The following is a 26,240-nucleotide window of genomic DNA, read 5'->3' as shown; positions in this document are numbered from 1 at the left end:
TCCGCCAACAAATTGTCATGAAATCTCCACTGTGTAGCTTTACAGGGCCCTCCTCCCCCTATCAAGCTCAAGCTCAAAGCAGCATGATCTGCCAAAATAGTGGAATGAATTTCACACTGCTTTACAGAGTGACACAGAGCACCATCCCCAAGCCAACAGTCAATATGAGAGTCAATATTCTGTACAGCAGAATGATATGTATATTCCCTCTCTCCGGGATGCTGAACCCTCCAAATATCAAGTATCCCCCAATGGGAGAGCAAGGTCTGCAACCTCTTACAATCAGCATGCACAACTGAAGACCTATGGGAGGAGCTATCAAAGTGAGGATCCAACACCAAATTACAATCACCCCCCAATAGAAGCAAGCCCTCTATACAGGGCCGCAGAGTTTCATCCAGTTGCAGAAAAAATTCCCCCTGCCCCAAATTGGGAGCATATACATTAGAGAGAGTATACATCTGCTCCACAATAGAGGAGCAACGCAAAACATAGCACCCCTCCTCCGTATCTCACATCTCTTTGGTAATCTGGACTCACAAATTGTTGTGAAAAAGTATGGCAACCCCTTTGGTCTTCTTAGCAGATTGATTAGAGGCAAAACAAATGGTAGAAAACCCAGGGGATCGCAACACATGCTCATGTTTAGGCAGCAGGTGGGTCTTTTGCAAGAAAATTATTTGAGCCTTCTGATGAGCCAGCTACTTATAAAGGAGATGACGTTTCATCGGAACATTAAGCCCCCTGACATTAAGAGACAAAAATTTAAAATCACCCATCAAGCTAGACACAAAAGAACCCCCCCCCCAAGAAAACTCTATAAAGACCCCATAACATCCCAAAACTCAATCCCACCACTCCCCTCCCCCCACTGTCACCCACCCCCCGCCCAACCATGATAACCATACAAGAGAGCACTAACAGGTGAGAAAACACCCCTCCCCCCAGTGCACTCCTGTAACCCAAAAGAGGGAAGGGCCCTTCCCCAAGTGCCCCCACCACCACCAAAATACCCATCCACCCAACATGGTAGAGGCTCAATGTAAAACCCTCTTAGAAATAAAACACATTATAAAAGGCAAAAGTTCAACCATAATGTTCAACTAATCACATAGAAAATCCTGCCATAAATCCAAAATGCCAAGTATCACTGGCACATGGAAATACTGTAACTGCAAATTGCAGCAGAGAAAAAACAAGATAGTACAGACATCTCTTCAGGTATCAGACGGGGAACTCTGCGCTGGATCCATCAACTGTTGTTTCAGGTGACCCTCCTCCTGTCTGATGCATTGCCAATGCGGCCTCGAGGTCTCTGACCTCCGCAAGTGAGCACTGGCCACTTGTTCCAATGATGATTGGGGGGGGGCTCCCCAAATGGAACCCCAGGAAATATCTGGGAGGCCTATGACAGGGACCGTACAGTACGCAAAGAGCCCTCCAAATAAAAAAGAAGAGCAAATGGGTGACGCCATCTATATTTAATTTTTTGTTCCACAAGATTACGAAGTAGGGGCTTCAAAGCTGCCCTGCGCCTCAAGGTAACAGCAGCCAGATCTTGATATATTTCAATTCCACCGAGTCCCATTTAAGAAGAGGGAGAGATCTAGCTTTTTGAAGTATAGCTTCCTTGGTCTTAAAGTCTCTAAAACAGACCACAATATCTCTGGGTTTGCTTCCCTGAGGGGGCAGCCAAAGAACATAAGAACATAAGCAGTACCTCCGCTGGGTCAGACCAGAGGTCCATCGTGCCCAGCAGTCCGCACACGCGGTGGCCCAACAGGACCAGGACCTGAACTGTAATCCTCTATCTATACCCCTCTATCCCCTTTTCCAGCAGGAAATTGTCCAATCCTTTCTTGAACCCCAGTACCATACTCTGCCCTATTACGTCCTCTGGAAGCGCTTTCCAGGTGTCCACCACATGTTGGGTAAAGAAGAACTTCCTAGCATTTGTTTTGAATCTGTCCCCTTTCAACTTTTCTGAGTGCCCCCTTGTTCTTTTATTATTCGAAAGTTTGAAGAATTTGTCCCTCTCTACTCTCTCTATGCCTTTCATGATCTTGTAATTCTCTATCATATCCCCTCTAAGTCTTCTCTTCTCCAGGGAAAAGAGTCCCAGTTTTTCTAATCTCTCAGCGTATGAAAGGTTTTCCATCCCTTTTATCAGACGTGTCGCTCTCCTCTGAACCCTCTCTAGTAACGCCATATCTTTCTTAAGGTACGGCGACCAATATTGGACGCAGTACTCCAGATGCGGACGCACCATTGCCCGATACAATGGCTGGATAACTTCTTTCGTTCTGGTTGTAATACCCTTCTTGATTATGCCTAGCATTCTATTTGCCTTCTTAGCGGCCGCTGCGCATTGTGCCGTCGGCTTCATTGTCCTGTCCACCATTACTCCCAAGTCCCTTTCTTGGGTACTCTCCTTCAATAATATCCCTCCCATCATATAGCTGCACCTCAGGTTTCTGCTTCCCACATGTAATACTTTACATTTCTCAATGTTGAACTTCATCTGCCATCTCATCGCCCATTCTCCTAGTTTGTTCAAGTCTCTTTGCAATTCTTCGCAGTCCTCTTTAGTCCGAGCTCCACTAAATAGTTTGGTATCATCCGCAAATTTTATTATCTCACACTTCGTCCCTGTTTCTAGATCATTTATGAATATATTAAATAGCAACGGCCCAAGCACCGAGCCCTGCGGGACCCCACTCGTGACCTTCCTCCAGTCCGAGTAATGGCCCTTCACTCCCACCCTCTGTTTCCTACCCGCCAACCAGTTTCTGATCCATCTATGTACATCTCCTTCCACCCCATGGTTCTTCAGTTTCCGAAGTAGGCGTTCGTGGGGTACTTTGTCAAAGGCTTTTTGGAAATCTAGATATATGATGTCTATTGGGTCACCTCTGTCCATCCGTTTGTTAATTCCTTCGAAGAAGTGCAATAAGTTAGTTAGGCACGATCTCCCCTTGCTGAAACCATGTTGGCTGGTTATCAGAAGTTTGTTTCTTTCAAAATGTTCATCGATGTTGTCTTTTATAAGTGGTTCCACCATTTTCCCTGGAACCGAGGTCAGACTCACCGGTCTGTAGTTTCCCGGGTCACCTCTTGATTCCTTTTTAAAGATGGGCGTAACATTGGCTATCTTCCAGTCCTCTGGGATTATGCCTGTTTTCAGGGATAGATTGCAAATTTGCTGCAGTAGTTCCGCTTTCTCTTCCTTTAGTTCCTTCAGAACCCTTGGATGGATTCCGTCCGGACCCGGGGATTTGTCAGTTTTTAGTTTTTCTAGCTGCCTACGTACGTCTTCCAGGCTCACTTCCATGGATGTTAATTTTTCTGCTTGATCTCCCTTGAAGATTTGCTCAGGTTCCGGTATGTTGGATGTGTCTTCATTTGTAAATACAGACGAAAAGAACATGTTAAGTCTTTCTACTACTTCTTTCTCCTCCTTCACCACTCCCTTCCTGTCTCCATCGTCCAGCGGTCCCACCTCCTCCCTGGCTGGCTGCTTCCCTCTAACATATCTAAAGAACGGTTTGAAATTTCGAGCTTCCCTGGCTAGCCTCTCTTCATACTCTCTTTTGGCTTTTTGAACCACACGGTGACATTCTTTTTGATACTTCCTGTGCTCTTTCCAGTTGTCCTCAGTTTTGTCCTTTTTCCATTTCCTGAATGAATATTTCTTATTGCCTATAGCTTCCTTCACTATTTTAGTTATCCACGCCGGGTCTTTTATTTGACTCTTTTTGCAACCCTTTCTGAATCTGGGGATATACAGATTTTGCGCCTCGCTCACAGTGTCCTTGAAAAAAGACCAGGCATGTTCTACCATTTGCCATTTTCTGGAAGTGTTCCTAAGTTTCTTCCTTACCATTTTCCTCATTGCTTCATAGTTTCCTTTCCTGAAGTTGAAAGTTGTCACTATGGTTCTATTTCCTTTCGGTATTCCTACTTCGACCTTGAACTTGATCATATTATGATCGCTGTTTCCCAACGGTTCTACTACTTTCACTTCCTTTGCAGGTCCCTTTAACCCATTTAGGATTAGATCCAGAGTGGCATTTCCTCTCGTCGGTTCTCTTACAAGCTGCTCCATGAAGCAATCTTGTATAGCCTCCAGGAATTCTGTCTCCTTAGCGCATTTTGAGCTTCCAAGACTCCAGTCTATCCCAGGATAGTTGAAGTCTCCCATAATAACCGTGTTACCGCTTTTGCATTCACGCTTCATCTCGTCTTCCATTTCTTCATCGATATCTCCGGTTTGCCCGGGTGGACGATAGTATAGACCCATCTTTATTTCAGGCCCTTTCCTTCCCGGTATTTTAACCCATAGCGATTCCAGCTTGTTGGTCATCTCTGCTTTATCCATTTTTGTCGATTGTATGCTTTCTTTTATGTATAGGGCTATTCCACCTCCTTTCTGTCCTGACCTGTCCTGGCGATAGAGCTTGTACCCTGGCAGTGCTGTATCCCATTTGTTTTCTTCATTCCACCACGTTTCAGAGACTCCAATGTCAATGTCTTCTGCATTGGCCATGGATTCCAATTCCCCCATTTTGTTTCTTAGGCTCCTTGCATTAGTATATAAGCAATTTAGATCCTGGTATTTTCTTGTCTTCATTTCCTTTCCCTGTGCTTCGGTCTTTAGTTTATTCTCTTGTGTTACAATACTTCTAACTTCCTCTTCTGTGTTAGTCAACTCCTGTAATTTGACCATTGTTTCTTCCCAGCTTTTTTTCCCTTTAGTATCTTCATGGGATACCTTCTTCCGAATCGTCGACACTTGGTCAACTGTCGGCTTTCCCCTTCTTCTTAGTTTAAAGCCTGTTCTATTCCTCTCCTGACGTTGTTTGCTAGAAGTCTAGTTCCCGCCGCACTCAGGTGCAGTCCATCTCTCCTGTAGAGCTTGCTCTTGCCCCAGAATGTTGTCCAGTTCCTCACGAAGTGGAATCCTTCTTCCTCACTCCATTTCCTCATCCACGCATTTATTGATTCTAGTTTCTCCTGTCTTTTCACATCTGCCCTCGGTACCGGTAGGATCTCTGAGAATGCTATCTTCTGAGTCCTCATCTTCAGCTTCTTTCCCAGAATCTTGAACTGTTCAATCAGCGTGCTTCTTCTGTAGTCTTTCCTGCTGACATCATTCGTCCCAATGTGGATCAGTACTGTGGGCTCGCTCAATATAGATATCCACTGCAGATCAAGGTTCCGGCTCGTCAGTGAGTAGCATAAGCACTATTTGTTGAGCTACTTTTTCACAGTCACTATAATCTGCAGATTCTGGTATACCCTAAGGATCCCTAAGATTGGCCTTCAAACTTCTGTTCTCCAGGTCTTAAAGTTTATCATAAATGAAAATTTGCTGTGCTTGTAGATCTTTTGTGCTCGTATCAACCAGAACCCAAGCATCGTGATGTTCTTCTAAGCGGGCCTCCACATAGCCCACACGTGTGCCCAATTCTGCCAAATCAGAGCGAAGGTCCGTGGCCAAAGTAGTAAATTCACCCCGGAGCCCTATCATTTCATTAGGGATCTCTCTAAACAATGCCCGAACTTCAGCCAAGGGACCCGGCATGAGCAGATCAGAGTGCTCTTCCGTGGTAGGTTCTGAATCATGGGGTGGGGTAAATACACTGCCTTCTTTTGGCGCCATTTTGGATGTGTCAGCCTGCAATGAGCCAAAAACAAAATCTTTCAAAGTCTTGTGTGCGGAATGCACCATAAAGACAGAGGCTTACTGCGCTAGGTGTCCCCGTGCAGATCGGCAGGCTGTAGGATTGAACTCACTAATTAAAGAGGGTTAAGCAGCCAAAATGTGAGCGAGACACATGGAGCTGAGCAGTCACACATCCATACAACATGGTGATGTCACTTCCACCCCTACTACAACTATTGTTAACCAAGTTGAGTCTTGTTTCTCAGGGATGACTTGGTATACAAGTCCAAGATTTGGCTTAGTTTAGACTGTGTGCACTATTTCCATGCTGAAACAAGGAATCTGCAAGAAACGGTTGACCAGAATGGGTCTCCTGTCCTCCAAGCCTTTCTTTGGCACAATTAAATATAAGGAGTATCTGCCTAAGCCCAATTTGTGTTCTAGAACTGGTTTTATCGATTTGATGTCTAAGAGATGTTGCAGAGTAGTGCGGACCCTGGATCAAGTTTATTAAAAATTTGATTTGATTGCAACCTGCCAAAGAGGCCAGAAACAAATCCAGAGGAAGGCAAAAGAAGTCTATCTTGTGCCCCTCCCAAATGATGTCCAACACTCATTGATCCGAGGAAATGCGAGTCCAGTCCTGATAAAATGGAGAAAGGCGGCCTCCAATAAAAGGAAGCCCCGCCTGACCTCTGGCGTCATTGGGGCTTTTTAGGAGCAGTAGCTGCTCGGGAACTTAAGGCCTGAGGATGCCTAGAATTGGAAATGTTGTAATGAGGACAGTAGCCCTGGGAATATCTCTGGGAGGAAGACCTGCAGATCCCTGAAGAAACCTGCGGGAGGAATGAAAATTATTTCGATCCCCTCCTGATGTCCAGCAACACTTGTTCAAAGGGAGAGACTTAGGATGGCACTCAGCAACACTGATCATGAGGTCATCCAGACCTTTACCAAAAAAGTAGCTGGCTGTTGAAAGGAAGTCTGTTTAAAGTGGCCTTGGAGGCAGTGTCCTCAGCCCAATAATGGATCCAAAGAGTCCGGTGCACAAACATTGCATAAGCAGAGCCCTTACTAAGAACTTGAATTAGATCATAAAGGGCATCCGCCACATAATCCACATCATCCATCACCAGCGAAGGACAGGCATGCACCTCCACAGAGGATGCACTGCGCAGTCTTGTATGACATGCCATAAAAGAAGCAGCCACTGCTACTTTGATACCTAAAGACACCACTTCAAAAAGTTTTTCAACATAATGTCCACGCTGCGATTCTGAAAATCCTTAAACATCATTTTCCCATCATTAGGGAGGGCCGTGCGCTAGATAACCTGCGCCACTGTGGAATCTAACTTAGGCTGTTCAAAAACCTGCTGAAAATCAGGAGCCAGTGGATAAACCTTAGACATAGCTTTAGAAAGTTGGAAAGAGCTTTTTGGGGTATTCTATTGTTCTGTAACCAGACCAAGAAGCTGTGGATGGGATGGAAAAAAGAAGACAGCACATTAGATGTGGGAGGTGGAGAATCAAATTTGAGTTCTTTCAGAACATCAGCAATAAAAAGGTGGACAGACCCATGCTTAAAGAGTCTGCAGACAGAAGGGTCATCACCCAAATCTGGAATCTCAGGGCGGCCGAGGTGACTAGTCCGTGCAAGGGTATCAGCTGGATCCAATATAGAAGCAGTGTTAGGAGATAGAAGAGGCATAATATCTGAATGACAACTACTGCAATCAAAGTCTGCCACATCCGGATGAGGGGACTCCTGAATAGGAATCTCTGCCATCGGCACAACTGGCCAAGAAAGACCCGACGCGCCCGCCGTCTGTGTCAAACGAGCGGGGTCTGAAGAATACGCTTTCCAGAGGAGCCAAATAAAGTCAGGTGAAAAATCACACACCGCAACCACAGCAGGGCTCTGTTGAGACACACACACCGTGCTAAAAGAGTCCCCAGACTCAGAATGCAGGCATTTTGCGCCAGACTCCAGAACGGCCTCTGGGTGAGATTTTTTTTTCCAAAGTCACAGACCTGAGACGGCTCCCCATCTCTAGAGTACATGGAGGAGGTGAAGTTTGAAGATCCTACCCCCTTCCCCAGCTCGCTAAAGCACAAGTTTCAAGTTTATAAAAAAAAAAAAAAAAATTATTACTTATTCTTTATTGAATTTAAATTTTTAATGATAATGACATTCATATGCAATCAACAGTATCCAACTTATAACAATCACATAAGAAATAATATAATAAGGCAAATTAGACATGTTTTGAACTGTTTGTTAGTCCACAATAAAATGAAGGAGGAGTTTTATAAAGATCGAAGACTAATTTACTCCCTCACTTATTAAGGAAGCATACGGATGCCTTAAGTGGACCTAAACTATACTTCTATCTTTGAGCGTTCATTTCTGGCTATTGATAGGGGTACTTGTAGACCTAACCTCATTTTCCAAAATAAATCTCGTCAACTGCGTAGAATCAAAAAAAATATACCTAGCTCCCTTGAAATTAATCAAACATTTACAGGGAAATCTTAATACAAAAGTGACTCCCAGTTTTAAAACCTGGGGTCTCAATAGCAAAAATTGTTTCCTCTTTTTTTGTGTGTTAGTCTGGACACATCTAGGTACATTCTCATTTTTTAATTCAGAAACAAAACATCTTTATATTTGGAAAAACAACTTCAATAACCAATCTCTATCTGAATCTAGAGCTAATTGGACAAATAATGTAGCAAATGTAAACTGTTATGAATCTGATTTTTCTATTAAATTCATCAAGTCCAATACATCTATTGCAAGTTCCTGATGCTCTTCCAGAGGTTTCTTCTTCCCCAAAGAAATATAATAAATTTTAGAAATAGGTGGAAAGTTCCTCAAATAACTATTACTTGGACCTTTACTTTGAAGTCAATTAGGCTTGCCTCACACCAAGGCACTATGCATTGGTATCCCTTTCCCTTCAAGAAAAAACTGTAGCTGGGAGGGTTCAAAAAATATACAGGAATTCTGATCCAAAAGGATCATACATTTGCAGGGATATCTTAAGTTGAAACTTTGCTCCCAGAGATATCATATGTTGTTTCAACTCCAGCAACTTCTTTCTCCTGGTCTGTGTTGTTTTCGCGACGTCTGGAAACATAGAGATCTTACTTCCTAAAAAAGACACCTCTCTAATTCTAAAAAATAGTCTTAGGAGAGCCTCTTTATCTTGAAGAAAGACAAATGTCACCAGAAGAGTCGCCCAATTAGTAACCTCATCCTCTGAAGATTCCAAAAAGCACAGTTACTTACCGTAACAGGTGTTATCCAGGGACAGCAGGCAGATATTCTTGACTGATGGGTGACGGCACCGACGGAGCCCCGGTACGGACAATTTTAGAGTGATTGCACTCTAAGAACTTTGAAAGTTCTAGTAGGCCGCACCACGCACGCGCGAGTGTCTTCCCGCCCGACAGAGGCGCGCGGTCCCCAGTTAGGATAAGCCAGCTAAGAAGCCAACCCGGGGAGGTGGGAGGGACGCAAGAATATCTGCCTGCTGTCCCTGGATAACACCTGTTACGGTAAATAACTGTGCTTTATCCCAGGACAAGCAGGCAGCATATTCTTGACTGATGGGTGACCTCCAAGTTAACAAAAAGAGGGATGGAGGGAAGGTTGGCCATTAGGAAAATAAATTTTGTAAAACAGATTGGCCGAAGTGTCCATCCCGTCTGGAGAATGCATCCAGACAATAATGTGATGTAAAAGTGTGAACTGAGGACCAAGTAGCAGCCTTGCAGATTTCCTCAATGGAAGTAGATCGGAGGAAAGCTACAGACGCTGCCATAGCTCTAACTTTGTGGCCCGTGACAGAACCTTCCAGTGTCAGGCCCGACTGAGCATAACAGAAAGAAACGCAAGCAGCAAGCCAATTGGAGAGAGTGCGTTTAGATACAGGATGACCCAACTTGTTAGGATCAAAGGACAAAAATAGTTGAGGAGATGATCTGTGGGGCTTAGTACGTTCAAGATAGTAAGCCAGAGCACGTTTACAGTCCAAGGTATGCAAAGCCTGTTCACCTGGATGAGAATGAGGCTTTGGAAAAAATACAGGCAGGACTATGGACTGGTTAAGATGAAAGTCAGACACAACCTTAGGAAGAAATTTGGGATGTGTACGGAGAACCACCTTATCATGGTGAAAAACAGTGAAAGGTGGATCGGCCACTAGTGCATGCAGTTCACTGACCCTCCTGGCAGAAGTGAGAGCTATAAGGAAGACCACTTTCCAGGTAAGAAATTTGAAATGCGCTGTGGCCAAAGGTTCAAAAGGAGGCTTCATTAAAGCGGAAAGAACCACATTGAGATCCCAGACCACAGGAGGAGGCTTGAGAGGTGGTTTCACATTGAAAAGGCACCTCATGAACCGAGAAACCAAAGGATGAGCCGAGAGGGGTTTTCCATGAATTGGCTCATGAAAGGCAGCAATGGCACTAAGGTGAACTCTGATAGAAATAGATTTAAGACCAGAGTCAGACAAGGAAAGAAGATAGTCCAACACCAGTCCCACTGCTAGAGACATGGGATCATGGTGATGTAAGAGGCACCAGGAAGAAAACCAAGACCACTTCTGTTGATAATATTGGAGCGTGGCCGGTTTCCTGGAAGCATCAATGATAGAGCGGACAGGCTGAGAAAGGAGTGAGTGAGCCGAAGTCAGCCCGAGAGATACCAAGCTGTCAGGTGCAGAGACTGTAGGTTGGGATGCAGTAGGGTCTGCTGATGCTGAGAAAGCAGAGAAGGAAACAGTGGAAGAGGTATGGGTTCCCTGGAACTGAGTTGAAGTAGAAGGGAGAACCAATGTTGCCTGGGCCACCGTGGAGCGATGAGAATCATGGTGGCTTGTTCCCTCTTGAGCTTGAACAGTGTTCGCAGCATGAGCGGTAGAGGGGGAAAAGCATATAGGAAGAGACTGGTCCAATCCAGGGCACCAGACGGTGAGGAGAGTAGAGTCTGGAGCAAAACAGGGGCAGCTGATGGTTGTGGGGAGCTGCAAAAAGGTCCACTTGAGGAGTGCCCCATTGAGCAAAAATGGACTGAAGAGTCGAGGGATCGAGAGTCCATTCGTGAGGTTGGAGAATTCTGCTGAGATTGTCCGCTAAGGAATTCTGTTCCCCTTGAATGTAGACAGCCTTCAGGAATAAGTGACGAGCTGTCGCCCAAGACCAAATCCGTTGGGCTTCCTGACACAACAGGCGAGAGCCCGTTCCTCCCTGTTTGTTGATGTAGTACATTGCAACTTGATTGTCTGGGCAAATAAGTAGTACTTGAGGAAAGAGAAGATGTTGAAACACCTTGAGGGCATAGAACATCGCTCGGAGTTCCAGGAAATTTCTTTTCCAGGTTTCTTTTCCTGGGCAGTCCAAAATCCCTGAGTTTGGAATTCGTTCAAGTGAGCTCCCCAGGCGTAGGGGGAGGAATCTGTGGTGATGACTAGTTGATGAGGAGGTAGATGGAACAGCAGACCTCTGGATAGATTTGAAGATGTCAACCACCAAAGAAGCGACTGTCGAAGAGACGAGGTCACAGATATGTGTTGTGAACAAGGATCCGTCGCTTGGGACCATTGGTTCGCTAAGGTCCATTGAGGAGTACGCAGGTGGAGACATGCGAAGGGTGTGACATGTACTGTCGAAGCCATGTCCCCAATAGCATCATCATGTGATTCGCAGAAATGGTAATCTGTTGAAACACCTGCTGACAGAGATGGAGGATGGCGTGAAGGCGGTTGGATGGAAGAAACGCCCTCATCAGAACAGTGTCCAGAACAGCTCCAATAAATTGAAGTCGCTGGGTCGGAATGAGGTGAGACTTGGGTAGATTGATTTCGAACCCTAATAGTCGAAGGAAGTGAATGGTCTGATTGGTGGCAAGCAGAACCGCCTGAGGGGAATGAGCTTTGATCAACCAGTCATCCAGATAAGGGAAGACTTGAAAGTTGTGAGAGCGGAGATAGGCCGCTACCACAATCAGACATTTGGTGAATACCCTGGGAGAGGAGGCCAGGCCGAAGGGTAGCACTTTGTACTGATAATGATGTTGATTGATGAGAAAGCGCAGATATTGCCTGGACGTCAGATGGATAGGAATATGTGTGTAAGCCTCTTTGAGATCGAGGGAGCATATTGAACTTCTCCTTGACCAAACATTTGTTGAGATCTCTGAGATCTAAGATGGGTCTGAGGTCTCCGGTCTTTTTGGGAACTAGAAAGTACCGGGAGTAAAAACCCTGACCTCGCTGATCTTGAGGAACTTCTTCGATGGCATTGAGAAGAAGGAGGGATTGAACCTCTTGAGCGAGAAGGAGGGACTGAGACTTGTTGGAAGCAGACTCTTTTGGCAGGCCTAACGGCGAGGGAGTCTGAAAATTGAGGGAGTAGCCATGGGCTATGATCGAGAGCACCCACTGGTCGGTGGTGATTACCTCCCATCGAGAGTGAAAAATGATTAATCGACCTCCTATGGACTGTGGAAGAGGACAGGAGGGAGGGAGACTGGCAATGCCCAGGAGAAGGGAGTCAAAAGGGCTGAGTCGGCTTAGTCTGAGTGACAGGCTTTATGGTAGGCGGCTGTTGCTGACGTGCTTGTTGGTGCTGTTGCCGCTGCCTCTGAGGTTGTGGAGGTTGAGGCTGAACTGGCCGAGCAGAAAACCGCCTCTGATATGATGGCTGCTGTCTAAATGGACGAGGAGGAGGAGGCTTCTTTTTATTTTTCAGCAAAGTATCCCACTTCGTCTCATGGGCAGAGAGCTTTTGAGTGGTGGTATCCATATATTCTCCAAAGAGCTCATCACCCAGCATTGGCAAGGCGGTCCTGGTGGTTCACATCAAGGTCGGAGACTCGGAGCCATGCCAATCGTCTCATCGCTACAGACATAGCCGTGGCTCGGGATGTGAGTTCAAAAGTATCATAGATGGACCGAACCATAAACTTCCTGAGTTGTAGGAGACTGCAAGTGCATTGTTGGAATGCAGGAAGCTTACGGTCAGGAAGATACTTTTGAAAAGAAGAGACTTGCTGAATCAAATGTTTCAGGTAAAAAGAGAAGTGAAACGCATAATTACCTGAACGGTTGGCCAGCATTGCATTTTGGTAAAGTCTTTTACCAAATTTATCCATAGCCTTGCCCTCTCTGCCAGGAGGGACAGAGGCATATACACTAGAGCCTGCCGATTTTTTGAGGGTGGACTCCACCAGCAGAGATTCATGGGGCAGCTGGGGTTTGTTAAACCCTGGAATAGGAATCACCTTGTAAAGCGATTCCAGCTTCCTAGGGGCTCCTGGAACGGTGAGAGGAGTTTCTAAATTTTTGTAAAAAGTTTCCCTCAAGATGTCATGGAGGGGTAACTTTAAAAATTCTTTCGGAGGCTGGTCAAAATCCAAAGCATCAAGAAATGCTTTGGATTTTTTAGAGTCAGATTCTAGAGGGATGGAAAGGGTGTCCGACATCTCCTTAAGAAACTTGGTGAAGGACGAGTGCTCTGGCTTACCAGCAGGATCCTGCACCGATGTAACATCCTCCTCCGAGGAATAATCTGCCTCGGTACCGAGGGGGGTCATCAGAATCATCCCAGAAATCAGGGTCCCGTACCAATGACAAACGGCCCTGAGAAAGTGGGGTAGAAGGTTCGGTATGCTTGGTTTTGCGTACCGATTTACCAGACCTCATGGACACCGTACCGGGTGACTGTACAGCAGTACGGGTGTCAGAGAACGGCACCGGCTCCGAAGTCGAGTAAGCAGTGCTTCGAAGAGACTTCGGTTCCGCCGAGAGAACAGGCATAGAAACAGATTTTTGAGGTGCCGACAATGTCGATGCCGACAAAACAGGCTGTTCGACGATCAGCACCGAATGCTCAGTAGGTACCGACACTGGAAGGCTCGGAGTCAGCAGAGCCGGGAGCAAGTGTTGTAACTGCTCCTTAAGCTGGACCTGAAGGATGGATGCTATTCTCTCATCCAGAGACGGTCCCGATGGCACCGGTACCGCTTTTTTCTTGCTCGGTACCTGCGGTGCAGCTCGAAGCTCAGGCAAAGTCGATGCCGATGAAGAGGCAGTGACTTCAATAGGAGCGGAGCGTTTGCGAGGCCGGCGCGCAGTCTGCAGGACTTGGCTCACTGCTTGTTCGACTGGCGGGCTAAGGACAGTAGGGGATGGCTTCTTAGCTGGCTTACCTACAGGGTGCGACACCGAGGATGGATCTTGCGGTGTCGAAGTCACCGGTGCCGATTTGGAGGAAGATGACGGTATCGATGCCGGGGGAACTTCCATGGCGGCACCGAAAAGAATTTGCTGTTGAATTTGGCGATTCTTTAGAATTCTCTTTTGGAGAGAACTGCAGCGGGTGCACGTTTCTGCCCTATGGTCCGGACCCAGACACTGAAGGCACCACTTGTGCGGGTCGGAAAGGGAAATAGGACGTGCACACTGCTGACACTTCTTAAAACCCGGTGAAGGGGGCATGAAGGGAAAAACGGCCGTAGCAAAATCGAAGCCCGAGGCTGACCGGAAAAAAGTCGAAAAAAATAGACTTTTTTAAAAAAATAAAATAAAGAAACGATAAGGTGAATAAATCACGACAAGAAAATAACGCGCGAGCGGGAAGGCGAGAAAAATTTGAAAAAATTTTCCAACAGCAGTTGGAACACGCGTCTTCTTAGCTCCGCGGAAACTAAGAAACTGGGGACCGTGCGCCTCTGTCGGGCGGGAAGGCGTGCGCGTGCGCGGTGCGGCCTACTAGAACTTTCAAAGTTCTTAGAGTGCAATCACTCTAAAATTGTCCGTACCGGGGCTCCGTCGGTGCCGTCACCCATCAGTCAAGAATATGCTGCCTGCTTGTCCTGGGATAATATCTGTAATATTTACAGCTTCTGAGGCCTCAGGTAGAGCCCCCTGGGTAGAGGATTGCTTTTTCACTGATAACAAGAAAAGCACAGTTACTTACCGTAACAGGTGTTATCCAGGGACAGCAGGCAGATATTCTCTACATGTGGGTGACGTCATCCAAGGAGCCCCGTCGCGGACAGCTTTTCAAGCAAACTTGATTGAAGATCTCAAGTTTGCTAGTACTGCCCACTCATGCGTGCCTTCCTGCTCCACTAGAGGGCGCATCCCCTCCTCGTGGTCTTCAGTTCAGATAGCTAGCAAAAAAGCCAACCTCAGGGAGGCGGGAGGGTTGCGAGAATATCTGCCTGCTGTGCCTGGATAACACCTGTTACGGTAAGTAACTGTGCTTTATCCCAGGACAAGCAGGCAGCATATTCTCTACATGTGGGTGACCTCCAAGCTAACTAAAAAGGGATGGAGGGAAAGTTGGCAATTTATGAAAACAGATTACGCAAAACCGACTAGCCAAACTGGCTGTCGCGCCTGGAAAAGGCATCCAAACAATAGTGAGAGGTGAAGGTATGAACCGAAGACAAAGTGGCAGCCTTGCAGATCTCCTCAATAGGTGTGGACCTGAGGAAAGCGACAGACGCCGCCATTTCTCGGACTTTATGCCCCATGACCCGACCTTGCAGCGAGAGACCAGCCTGAGCGTAGCAGAAGGAAATACAAGCAGCCAACCAGTTGGATAAAGTGCGCTTGGAAACAGGGCAGCCCAACCGATTAGGATCAAAAGAGATGAAAAGTTGGGAAGCCGTCCGATGAGACTCGGTACGGCAAAGGTAAAAGGCTAACGCCCTCTTACAGCCAAGCGTGTGAAGCGCCACCTCGCCAGGATGCAAGTGGGGCTTCGGAAAAAATACAGGAAGAACAATGGACTGGTTGAGGTGGAAATCCGAAACCACCTTAGGCAAGAACTTAGGATGAGTGCGCAGGACCACCTTGTCATGATGGAATACAGTAAAAGGCGGATCCGCAACCAGAGCTTGCAGCTCACTGACTCTGCGGGCAGACGTGAGAGCAACTAAGAACATCATCTTCCAAGTGAGAAACTTCAGAGGAGTCTTATCAATGGGCTCAAACGGAGGTTTCATCAATTGAGCCAGAACCACATTAAGGTCCCAAACCTCCGGAGGGGGTTTGAGAGGAGGATGAACATTGAAAATGCCCTTCATAAAGCAGGAAACCATCGGATGGACAGAGAGCGGTTTCCCATCAAGCGGCTGATGAAAGGCAGCAATCGCACTGAGGTGGATTCAAATAGAAGTTGATTTGAGGCCAGACCGAGACAAGTGGAACAAATAATCCAGCACCGAAGACAAGGAGGCCGAGGGCGGATCCATGCGGTGATCATCACACCACGCCGCAAATCTGGTCCATTTCTGAGAATAGCATTGACGAGTGGAGCTCTTCCTAGAGGCCTCGAGAACATCCCTCATGTGGAGAGGAACCAAGCTGTCAAGTGGAGCGACTGCAGATTGGGATGTAACAGCGAACCCCGATTCTGAGACAGCAGAGAAGGAAAAACAGGTAGTAGCAAGGGAGGGAACGCATAGAGGAACCCATCCGTACAATCGAGAAGGAAAGCATCTGCCTCAAGACAATCCGGGGAGTACATCCTCGAGCAGAAACGAGGTAACTTGTGATTGAGGGGCGAAGCGAACAGATCTACCTGTGGAGTTCCCCACCGAACAAACACCTGTCGCAGAGTGTGAGAATGGGGCGACCACTCGTGCGGCTGAAGCAGGCTCAACTTGTCCGCCAGACAATTCCACTCGCCCTGGATATACACCGCCCGAAGGAAGATGTTGTGGCGGAGCGCCCACCGCCAAAGATGAAGGGCTTCCCTGCACAGCGAGAGGGAACCCGTACCCCCTTGTTTGTTTACATAATACATCGCCATCTGGTTGTCCGTACGCACCAGGACAACGGAATCCTGCAGCAAATGACGAAAAGCCACCACGGCGTTGAAAATGGCCCGGAGCTCTAGCAGGTTGATGTGACAGCGCCGGTCCGCACTCAACCAAAGCACCTGGGTCCGAAGGCCGTCGAGGTGCGCTCCCCAAGCGTACGCCGAGGAGTCCGTTTTCAGAATCCTCTGATGCGGGGGAATGAGAAAGAGCAAACCTCTGGACAGATTGGAAGAGTTGGCCCACCAACAGTGCGAGCGTTTCAAGGAGGGAGTCACCGCAATGTGCTGAGCAGCGGGATCCCGATCCTGCCGCCACTGAGACGCCAGTCCACTGAGGAACCTGAAGATGCAGCCGGGCAAACGGCGTGACGTGAACGGTAGAGGCCAAGTGTCCCAGGAGAATCATCATCTGCTTGGCCGAGACCGAATCCCGCTGAGCCACCAGCTGACTCAGCCGCAGGAGAACAGCCTGCTGAGGCGGCGGCAAAAACGACCGGAGGTGGAGCGTGTCGAGCACGGCCATGATAAACTGCAGGGACTGAGAGGGGCACAACTGAGACTTGGGGAAGTTGATCTTGAACCCCAGATGCTGAAGGAAGATGGGTTGCTGAAATAACCCCCTCCCTTGACGGGGCCTTGATAAGCCAATCGTTGAGGTACAGGAAAACCTGAAGACCCTGCGACTGCAGGGCCGCCGCAACCACCACGAGGCACTTCGTGAAGACCCATGGAGACGAAGCGAGCCCGAACGGGAGGACTCGATACTGCAAGTAGAGGCTGCCCACCCGAAAGCGGAGAAATCGCCAAGAAGCCGGATGTATCGGGATGTGAGTGTAGGCTTCTTTCAGGTCCAGGGAACACAACCAGTCCCCCTCATCCATTAAGGGATACAAAATGGGAAGTGAAAGCATGCGGAACTTCTCCCAAACCAGATCCAGAATGGGACAAAGGTCCCCGGTCTTTTGGGGTACCAGAAAGTAACGAAAATAAACACCGGAGTCCCGCTGGCAAGGGGGAACCTCTTCCACAGCCCGCAGGCGAAGGAGGGCCCGCGCTTCCAAAAGAAGTAGAGGAAGTTGCGCCCTGTCGGAAAGAGACTCTCTGGGAAGTCTGTCTGGAGGCAAAGCCCGGAAGTTGAGGGAGTACCCCTCCCGAATGACGGAGAGGACCCAAGAGTCCGTAGTGATCTGCGCCCAACGATGATAAAAGGCGCGGAGACGTCCCCCAATGGGTAAAGGGGGAACCCCCAAGGCGGAAGGGGCCAGCCCCCTCCCGCCGGGCCAGTCAAAAGGAGGGCTGCAACTTCGGCGCAGCGGGGGTCTGGAGCTTAGGAGGAGCCCTCTGCTGCTGAGGACGCCGAGGCGGAGGAGGGAAAACGCCGGCGTGGACTTCTGCAGATACCGCCGGGGAGGCAGCCGGTAGGTCTTGGGCTGAGCAGGTTTTGCCTTAGCCCAGACCAAAGAAGCAAAGGAGCATTCGTGTTCGGAGAGGCGCTTCGTGGCCACCTCGATGAATCATCAAATAGCTCATTCCTCAAGCACGGAAGATTGGCCAACCTGTCCTGTAGGTTGGGGTCCATATCGATAATGCAGAGCCACGCCAGACGACACATGGCCACCGCGAAGGCCGAGACTCTAGACGATAGCTCAAACGCATCATAGGAAGCCTGGAACATGTACAGCCGAAGCTGCAACAGTATATCCACAAGCCGGCGAAACTCCGCACGGCGCACAGAAGGCAAATCGTCCTCAAAGGATGGTAAGGACTTGATGCACCACTTAAGATAAGAAGTGAACGTAAAATTATAGTTCAGGACTTGGTTCGCCATCATGGAGTTCTGATAGAGGCGCCTCCCGAATTTATCCATGGTCCTGCCCTCCTGGCCGGATGGGACAGGGGCATAGACCTTGGAAGAGTGAGACTTTTTAAGGGTAGATTCCACTACCAATGACTGGTGAGAGAGCTGCGCCTTCTCAAACCCGGCCGGGCGGGACAGCGGCATAGACCTTGGAAGAGTGAGACTTTTTAAGGGTAGATTCCACTACCAATGACTGGTGAGAGAGCTGCGCCTTCTCAAACCCTTTGCATGGCACAGTCCGGTACCGGGACTCCATTTTGGAGGGAATAGCCGGAATAGCATAGGGCATCTCCAGATTGCGAAAGAAGGTCTGCTGCAAGACTGGATTCAGAGGCAGCTGCAGGGATTCCCTAGGAGGGTAAGGGAGCTCCATCTCTTCCAAGAACTCCTTGGTATACCTGGAATCGGACTGAAGGTCCAGGTGCAAGGCCTTCCCCATATCCTGCACAAATCTAGTGAAGGAAGAGGGCCGGCTGTCAGAGTGCTCCCCAGGGGGGAGTGGTGGAACAAGACCGCAGGGCAGCCGAAAAGGAGGGGGAGGCCTCCCTAGAATAGTGTGTGGGAACATCTGTATTCACCAGCATGGACGCCGAGGAAGCCCCGCTGAAAGAACGAGGAGGTGTCGATGAGAGCTTGCGCCTCAAAGTCCCCGGAGGGGAGGATCGCGAGGCAAGGACCGTCGAGGTCCGAGGATGGCGTCTCGGAGAACCCCGGCCCGAAGACAAGCCTCGGGAACCCGAGGCCGGGTCTCCCGAGGTAGGTTCCTCCCGGAGCGGGGAGTCCAACCGGATCGGCGACCTCAACAAACTCGGGTTGGACAGAGTGAGGTCCAAGGTCTTAATGGAGCCTGTAGTGCGAGGTCCCGGGGACCTGCCCCTTCTCAAGGGGGAGTCCCGCGGACGTTTCGCAAGGCGCCTCGACCGAGGCCGGCTCAAGGGAGAAACGTGCCTCGATGGAAGAGGCAAGGAATCCGACGAGGACAGACGCCAAGATCGACGTGTCTTGCCTCGAAAAGCCTCGACACGACGCTCAGGTTGGTCCACCACTCGCGAGGTCAAGGCCGGAGCAAGCTGCATCAACGCTGAGGAGAGCTCTGAGGAGATGATAGCCTTCAGCACCTCCTCAAACATCGGCACCGTGACCATATTCGGCCGGGCAGGTGCAGCAGTGCGTTCCACCGAGGGCGACCTCGAGGATGAGTATTCCCATGTGGTGGAAGCATGCTTGGAGGGTTTAGAGGACGGTCTCGTCGAGGCCGGCGGGACTACACTCACCGCCTGGATGGCCAGAGACTCCGAGGAAGGTTTCTTCGGTAGCTGAGCTGAACCTGAAGGAGGAAGAGGGGACTTACCCGGAGCCGAAGTCTTCGAGGTCGAGGTACCCGAGGCTTTCAAAGTCGAGGGAGACTTGCCCAGGGCCGAGGTCTTCGAGGCCGACGTCAAGACCGAGGTCGAGGCCGAGACCGGAGTCGAAGCAGGAGCAGCTTCCATGGTGAAAAGCTTCGCAATCCTGGCCCTACGCCACCGAAGAGCCCGAGGTTGAAGCGTGGCACAGCGAGGACAGGAATCCGTCAGGTGATCAGCACCCAGGCACAAGATACACCAGCGGTGCGGGTCAGTGATGAAGATAACCCGCCCGCACTGAGAGCACTTCTTAAACCCGGTGAGAGGCCGGGACATAAGTTTAGACGGCCGCAGCCACTCGAGGCCAAGCGGCCACGGCGAACCGGGAGCCCCCGGTCGCCGAACCGAAAAACAAAAAATGAAAATAAAAAAAAAGGAAACAATTAACAACACGCACAGCAACCCCCATATGAAAACAAGAAGGCCCGGTGCTAGAAAGGCACTTAGAGATCGCAGAGAAGAGAGACAGGGCTTTCTGGCTCCGCGGAAAACTAAGAACTGAAGACCACGAGGAGGGGATGTGCCCTCTAGTGGAGCAGGAAGGCACACATGCGTGGGCAGTACTAGCAAACTTGAGATCTTCTCAGGGTATTTCAAAAATTTATAAAAAGAATCTTTTGGTGAGGTTGTCAACATTCTAGGAAAATTCAATATCCTGAGTTTCAAAAACTTAGTATAATTCTCAAAGTTTTCTATTTTCTTAGAAAAAAAAACAATCTATCTTGAATTATAGATCTTTGAGTTGTCTGTAATTCTTGGACCTGTTGGTCCAATTGTATCAGTTTTTCACCCTGAGTTTAGTTTATTTTTGTTTATTATTCTCTCTAAGATGGGAATTGTCTCTCCTTCTTATGTGGACTGTTATAAGAGTTTTGACCATTTTAATTCTTCAGTGTCTAAGGACTGGTGATTTGATTTTTTATGTTTAACTTGACGGTTAATCTCTTTTCTGTTACAAAATGTTTCATCTAATATAATAAAACCCTAAGCCGCGCATGCGCACTCCCACCTGCGTGAGCCCGTTTTCCGTGAGCTGTAGGGACCCGCAGGTAGGAGTGCGCATGCGCGTGGCGGCGCGGAGCCTGTTGGCTGCGGCGGCTCTTGCCGTCGGAAGGAAGGAAGGAGGAAACGGGACGCGATCCCCACCTGCGTCGGAAGTCTGCAGTTGGGGAACTTGAGAGGAGCCGCCGCTGCGTCTTTAGAGAGACAGCCTGGACCGAAGGAGCCAACAGAAGAAATCATAGCTCGGGGAGCCGCAGCTCTGCCTCTTCCGACCCCGCCGCTCCTGGGGATTTATCACTCTTAAGCCTATCGATCTGCCTGCATACCTCTTCTAGACTGACCATCAACCCTGTCAGTTTCCCGTCTTCGTTTCCAGCATATAGCCTGATGGGTTCAGGTATGCTGTGTATTTTAAGTTCTTGTAAACCGTGCCGAGCTCTACTTCCGTGGAGATGATGCGGTATATAAACTTAAGGTTTAGTTTAGTATATCCTCTTCGGTAAATACAGATGCATAAAATGTGCTCAGTGTGTCGGCGATTGCTTTGTCTTCCTTTAGCAGTCCCTTTATTCCATGGTCATCCAACGGTCCCACCGCTTCCTTCACGGGTCTTTTCCCCTTACTGGTTGAGCTGCTGCCTCTGAGCTTGTGAAATCAAATCCTGGTGCTGCTCCTTGTGACCCTGGGCAAGTTACTTAGTCCTCCAGTACCCACCGCTTTGAATATAAGTTTGAAATGCCAAAGCCACAAAAATACTCTGAGCAAACTTCATTTACCACTATCCTTCATCTCCTTCCACTTAACCAACTTTTAATCCAGTTCGTCATTTTACGACCCATACCAAATGCACTCAGTATATTTATCAGTTGCCTATGCAGCACCATGTCAAAAGCTTTGCTAAAGTCCAAGTACACTACATCTAGCGCCCCTCCCATATCCAATTGTTTGGTCACCCAGTCAAAGAAATCAATCAGATTTGTCTGACAAGACATGCCTCTTGTAAAACCATGCTGCCTCGGGTCTTGCAGTCCATTCAATTCTAGAAAGCTCACTATCCTCCACTTAAGAAGTGTTTCCATTAATTTAGTCACTATTAAGGTCAGACTAACCAGCCGTGTATTCCCAACCTCCTTCTTACTTCCGCTCTTGTGCGGAGGGATCACACCTATCAGGCCCCATCTCTATGTCTATTTTTAATTTAGCTAGCTCCTCAAACACAGTCTTCTGAATATCTCTCTGTCTACCACAAAACCATTCCAATTTGTTTGTTTTCTGTGGTCCTAGCCCTTGTCTTTCATCTGTGAATACGGTGATGGGACAAAAGCATGCCAGACAAAGATGCGCCAACATTACAGAGCAGACTCCAGCGCTCCGCCCTAAAAGTTTATTTTAAAGAGCTCCGAGGGGGTGTGGGGGGAACCCCCCCACTTTACTTAATAGTGTTCGCGCTGCCGTTGGAAAATAGGGAAAAAGTTAAGTTTCCTCCCCCAACAGCAGCGCAAACACTATTAAGAAAAACTGGGGGGTATCCCCCCTCACACCCCCCCATCGAAGCTCTTTAAAATAAACTTTTATGGCGGCGCACTGGAGTCTTGCACTCAATTGTCTGCTCTGTAATGTCGGCGTTTATGACTGTGAACCGCGAATACAGAACAAAAATATTTGTTAAGAAAATTCCTTGAGGTTTCTACTCCTAATGAGACTCCAGGAGATAAATATGTAAATATGAATTTATCAACTTTTCTAGCGAATTCCTTGGAAATTATTACGGATAGAACAACCATGTTGATAACTTTCACTTTGGAAATTAATAGACAATATGTTCTTCGTTTGTATTTTCGTCATATGAATGATCAATTTCTAGGCTCTAATGTTCATATTTTTCCTGATATAAATCAGAAATTTCAGAGGCGAAGGAAAGAATTATTGGTTTTTAGACCAAGAATCCTAGTCTTGGGAGGTGTATATTTTGTTGAAGTTTCCTACAAAATGTTATATTACTTACCAAAATAAGAATTTTCTCTTTTTTGAGCCAAAACAGCTGCCAGAATTTTTAGAGTCAAAAGAAGGGTTGGTAACTATAACTAATGATGTGTGACTTGCCATATAATACACATACCGGCTGTAAGATGTGTAGAATATTGCTACCGCTCCTATATGATTATTTTATTTCTTTATAACAAGTTTAGGTTTCCTTTTGATCTCTCCCAATATTCTGGGCTAAATATTTGAGATATTCTTTCTTTCTTTTTTCTTCTTCTACTGTTATCAAGCTTTGATCCGATTCAAGTTGTAATTTTAATTTTATACTTGACTGTAAAATTCAATTTGTTATAAAGAATTTAAAAAAATTGTTGAGTTTAGCCTTATCAGTTTTGAAATGCCAAAGCCATAAAAAGGCAATATACAAGTCCCTATTCTCTTTCCCTTCCTTATTTGTCTCCTTGACCCTTGAGCCTCACTATGCCATTTTGACACTTCTTTCTATTACTTACATATCTTAAAAAAAAAAAAAAAATTGCACCCCAGTTTTACCATATCGGCTAGCTTTTCTTCCATTTGCATCTTTGTTTTTCTGACAGCTTTTCCTGCTTCTCGTAGCTTATATATATATTTTTGCCTGTCATCCTCTTTCTATGACATCTTGTAATTTATGAAGGCTATCTTTTTCTCTCTAACTTTTTCAGCTACTATACAGTATTTGAGAACCAAAGCGGCCTTCTTTTCCTTTTACCTTTATGTACTTTCTTAATATAAAGGTTTGTCGCCATAAGAATAGCTTCACCTACTGCTTTTCTACTTCATTCAGCTGTTCCCATCCAACTAACTCTTCCTTGAGGTATCCCTCCCATCTTGACAAATTGTTATATAAACAGTATGTTAAGCAGAATTTCTGCACAGGGCTGTGTTTTTGTCACCCACATGCGAGAATCATATGGTCTGCTTGTCCTTGGAGAATAAAAAGTACTAGTAAGACTACTCTAGAAAATACTTTAAAAATAACAGGAAGATTGAAAAGCACTGTTCATACTCACAAAAGGTAGATTGTTTCAGTCAGTCACTGGACAGATAGAAAGTCTATTTTCCACTCAAAAGCATCAGTTTTGAAAAGATTTCTAGGTAGATATTCTATCTATAAGAATTCTGGAAATAAAAAATGATGAACATTTATCTTATAACAGTCCAAACTAAGTGTTAACTATTCATAACACTTATCCACAAACACCAATTTACATGCTTTTGTATATTTAGAAACATAGAAGATGACGGCAGAAAAGGGCTACAGCCCATCAAGTCTGCCCACTCTGCTTACCCACCCCTGTCTATGTCCTAATGACCCAATTTCCTTATCCTGACCCTCATAGGGATCCCACATGGGTATCCCATTTATTCTTAAAGTCTGGCACGCTGTTTGCCTCGATCACCTGTACTGGAAGCTTGTTCCAATGATCAACCACTCTCTCTGTGAAGAAATACTTTCTGGTGTCGCCATGAAATTTTCCGCCCCTGAGTTTGAGCGGGTGCCCTCTTGTGGCCGAGGGTCCCTTGAGAAAGAAAATATTATCTTCCACTTCGACACGTCCCGTGAGGTACTTAAATGTTTTGATCATGTCTCCCCTCTCCCTAAGTTCCTCGAGAGTGTAGAGCTGCAATTTGTTCAGTCTCTCTTCGTACGAGAGACCCTTGAGCCCCGAGATCATCCTGGTGGCCGTCCGCTAAAACGATTCAATTCTGCGCACATCTTTACTGTAATGTGGCCTCCAGAATTGCACACAGTACTCCAGATGAGGTCTCACCATGGTCCTGTACAACGGCATTATGACTTCAGGCTTTCGGCTGACGAAACTTCTATTGATACAACCCAATATCTGCCTTGCCTTGCATGAAGCCTTCTCCACTTGATTGGCAGTTTTCATGTCTGCACTGATGATTACTCCTAAATCTCGTTCTGCTGAAGTCCTAGTTAAAGTTTCTCCGTTCAAGAAGTACGTCCTGCATGGATTTCCGCTTCTGAGGTGCATGACCTTACATTTCTTAGCATTGAAGCCTAGCTGCCAGGTTGAGGACCAACTTTCCAATGTAAGCAGGTCCTGCGCCATATAATTCTGTAAACTGCATTCACTTACTATATTACATAGTTGGGCGTCATTGGCGAATAGTGTTATTTTACCTTGAAGCCCTTGAGTCAGATCCCCTATGAATATGTTGAAAAGGAGTGGACCGAGCCCTGCGGCACTCCACTGGTCACCTCCGATGTTTTAGAGAGGGTACCATTTAAGCTCAGAAAGTTTTCACTTATTTGCAAGATTAACTATAAAAGGGACACACTGAGTCTATAACTATATATGTATAGGAATTTCAAGATTTATATACTATATATGTTTTTAAAAGTTAATTTTGAAAGATTAGTATACAAACATACATATTTGACTATAATATACATCTCTCCGATAATCAGCTTCTTAAGTTTATATCCTGTTATGAACCTTATTTAGGAATAAACTGGGTAACAAATACCTATCTTAACATATATCATAATCCCTACAGCAGGCGTTCTCAACCCAGTCCTCAAGACGCCAAGCCAGTCTGGTTTTCAAAATATCCACAATAAATATACATGACATAGATCTACATACAGTGGAGGCAATACATACAAATTTATTTCATGCTTACTTACTGCGAGTTATCCTGAAAGCCTGCCTGGCTAGGTGCTCCCAATGACTAGGTTGAGAAACACTGCACTAGAGATATTTTTGTTTTTCTTTTAATTATTAAAAAATCTCTGAAGCAGCTTTAGATTTGAATACTTGAGAAGTGATGGTCATCCCTTGACTTAACAGTAAAGAATGACATGGGAGCTGTATACTCACAGAGCTTTTGTTAACCCTAATTTGCATATTTTAGAAAGGTGATCACACCCATAAGAACAGCTGAGCAAGCACGTAGGAGCAGCGAGAGGGTGCTTGCAGGGAGAGAGGGCAGAGAGGCTGAAATAGCAGAGAGGGACACAGGACACAGGAGGCATATAGAAGCGGCGAGAGGAGCGGAGAGAGTACAGAGAGGTGGAGGAAGGGGCGGAGAGCGTACAGAGAGGCGTAGAAAGGGTCGGAGAGCATACAGAGAGGCGGAGGAGGCGTAGAAAGGGAGCGTAGAACATACGGGAGGCGGAGGAGGCAGAGCAGGGGAGTGGAGGAGCACTGAATTCGGCAGGAGCAGAGGAGGAGGCGGATGGGACACAGTGGTAACTCCGCCCACCCCCCGACGTCACAGCTGATCTACCCCATAAAAGGGGACGAGCCAACGGTGCGCAGCCGTTCGAAGGAGCCAGGAGCCCAGGCTGCCCAGCAGCTAATTCTAAAACATAAACCACAGGTACTTTTTCTTCTCTTACTCATCCTTCTCTTCTCTCTCTACTCTTTCAGCTAGCTGCACGCCGGGCACCACTTCCACACACCGAGGGACTATAGAAA

The 26,240-nt window shown here is 47.2% G+C and overlaps 1 protein-coding gene across 4 annotated transcripts in view; it reads right to left on the bottom strand.

Moving 5' to 3' along the window:
• LOC117363217 (DNA repair protein complementing XP-G cells-like) overlaps positions 1-26,240 on the bottom strand; it is a 650,515-nt gene that overhangs the window by 573,658 nt on the left and 50,617 nt on the right. For all 4 annotated transcript variants that reach the window (XM_033950644.1, XM_033950648.1, XM_033950643.1 and 1 more), the window contains exon 2: positions 23,805-23,913. The gene's annotated coding sequence lies outside the window, so the exon portion shown is untranslated. The remainder of the gene's footprint in view (positions 1-23,804; positions 23,914-26,240) is intronic.

This window comes from Geotrypetes seraphini, chromosome 6 (genome assembly GCF_902459505.1).
Source record: "Geotrypetes seraphini chromosome 6, aGeoSer1.1, whole genome shotgun sequence".
Classification (NCBI taxonomy): Eukaryota; Metazoa; Chordata; class Amphibia; order Gymnophiona; family Dermophiidae; genus Geotrypetes; species Geotrypetes seraphini.
The sequence above is the reverse complement of the archived record's forward strand: the minus strand, read 5'-3'. Positions and strand labels throughout refer to the sequence as shown.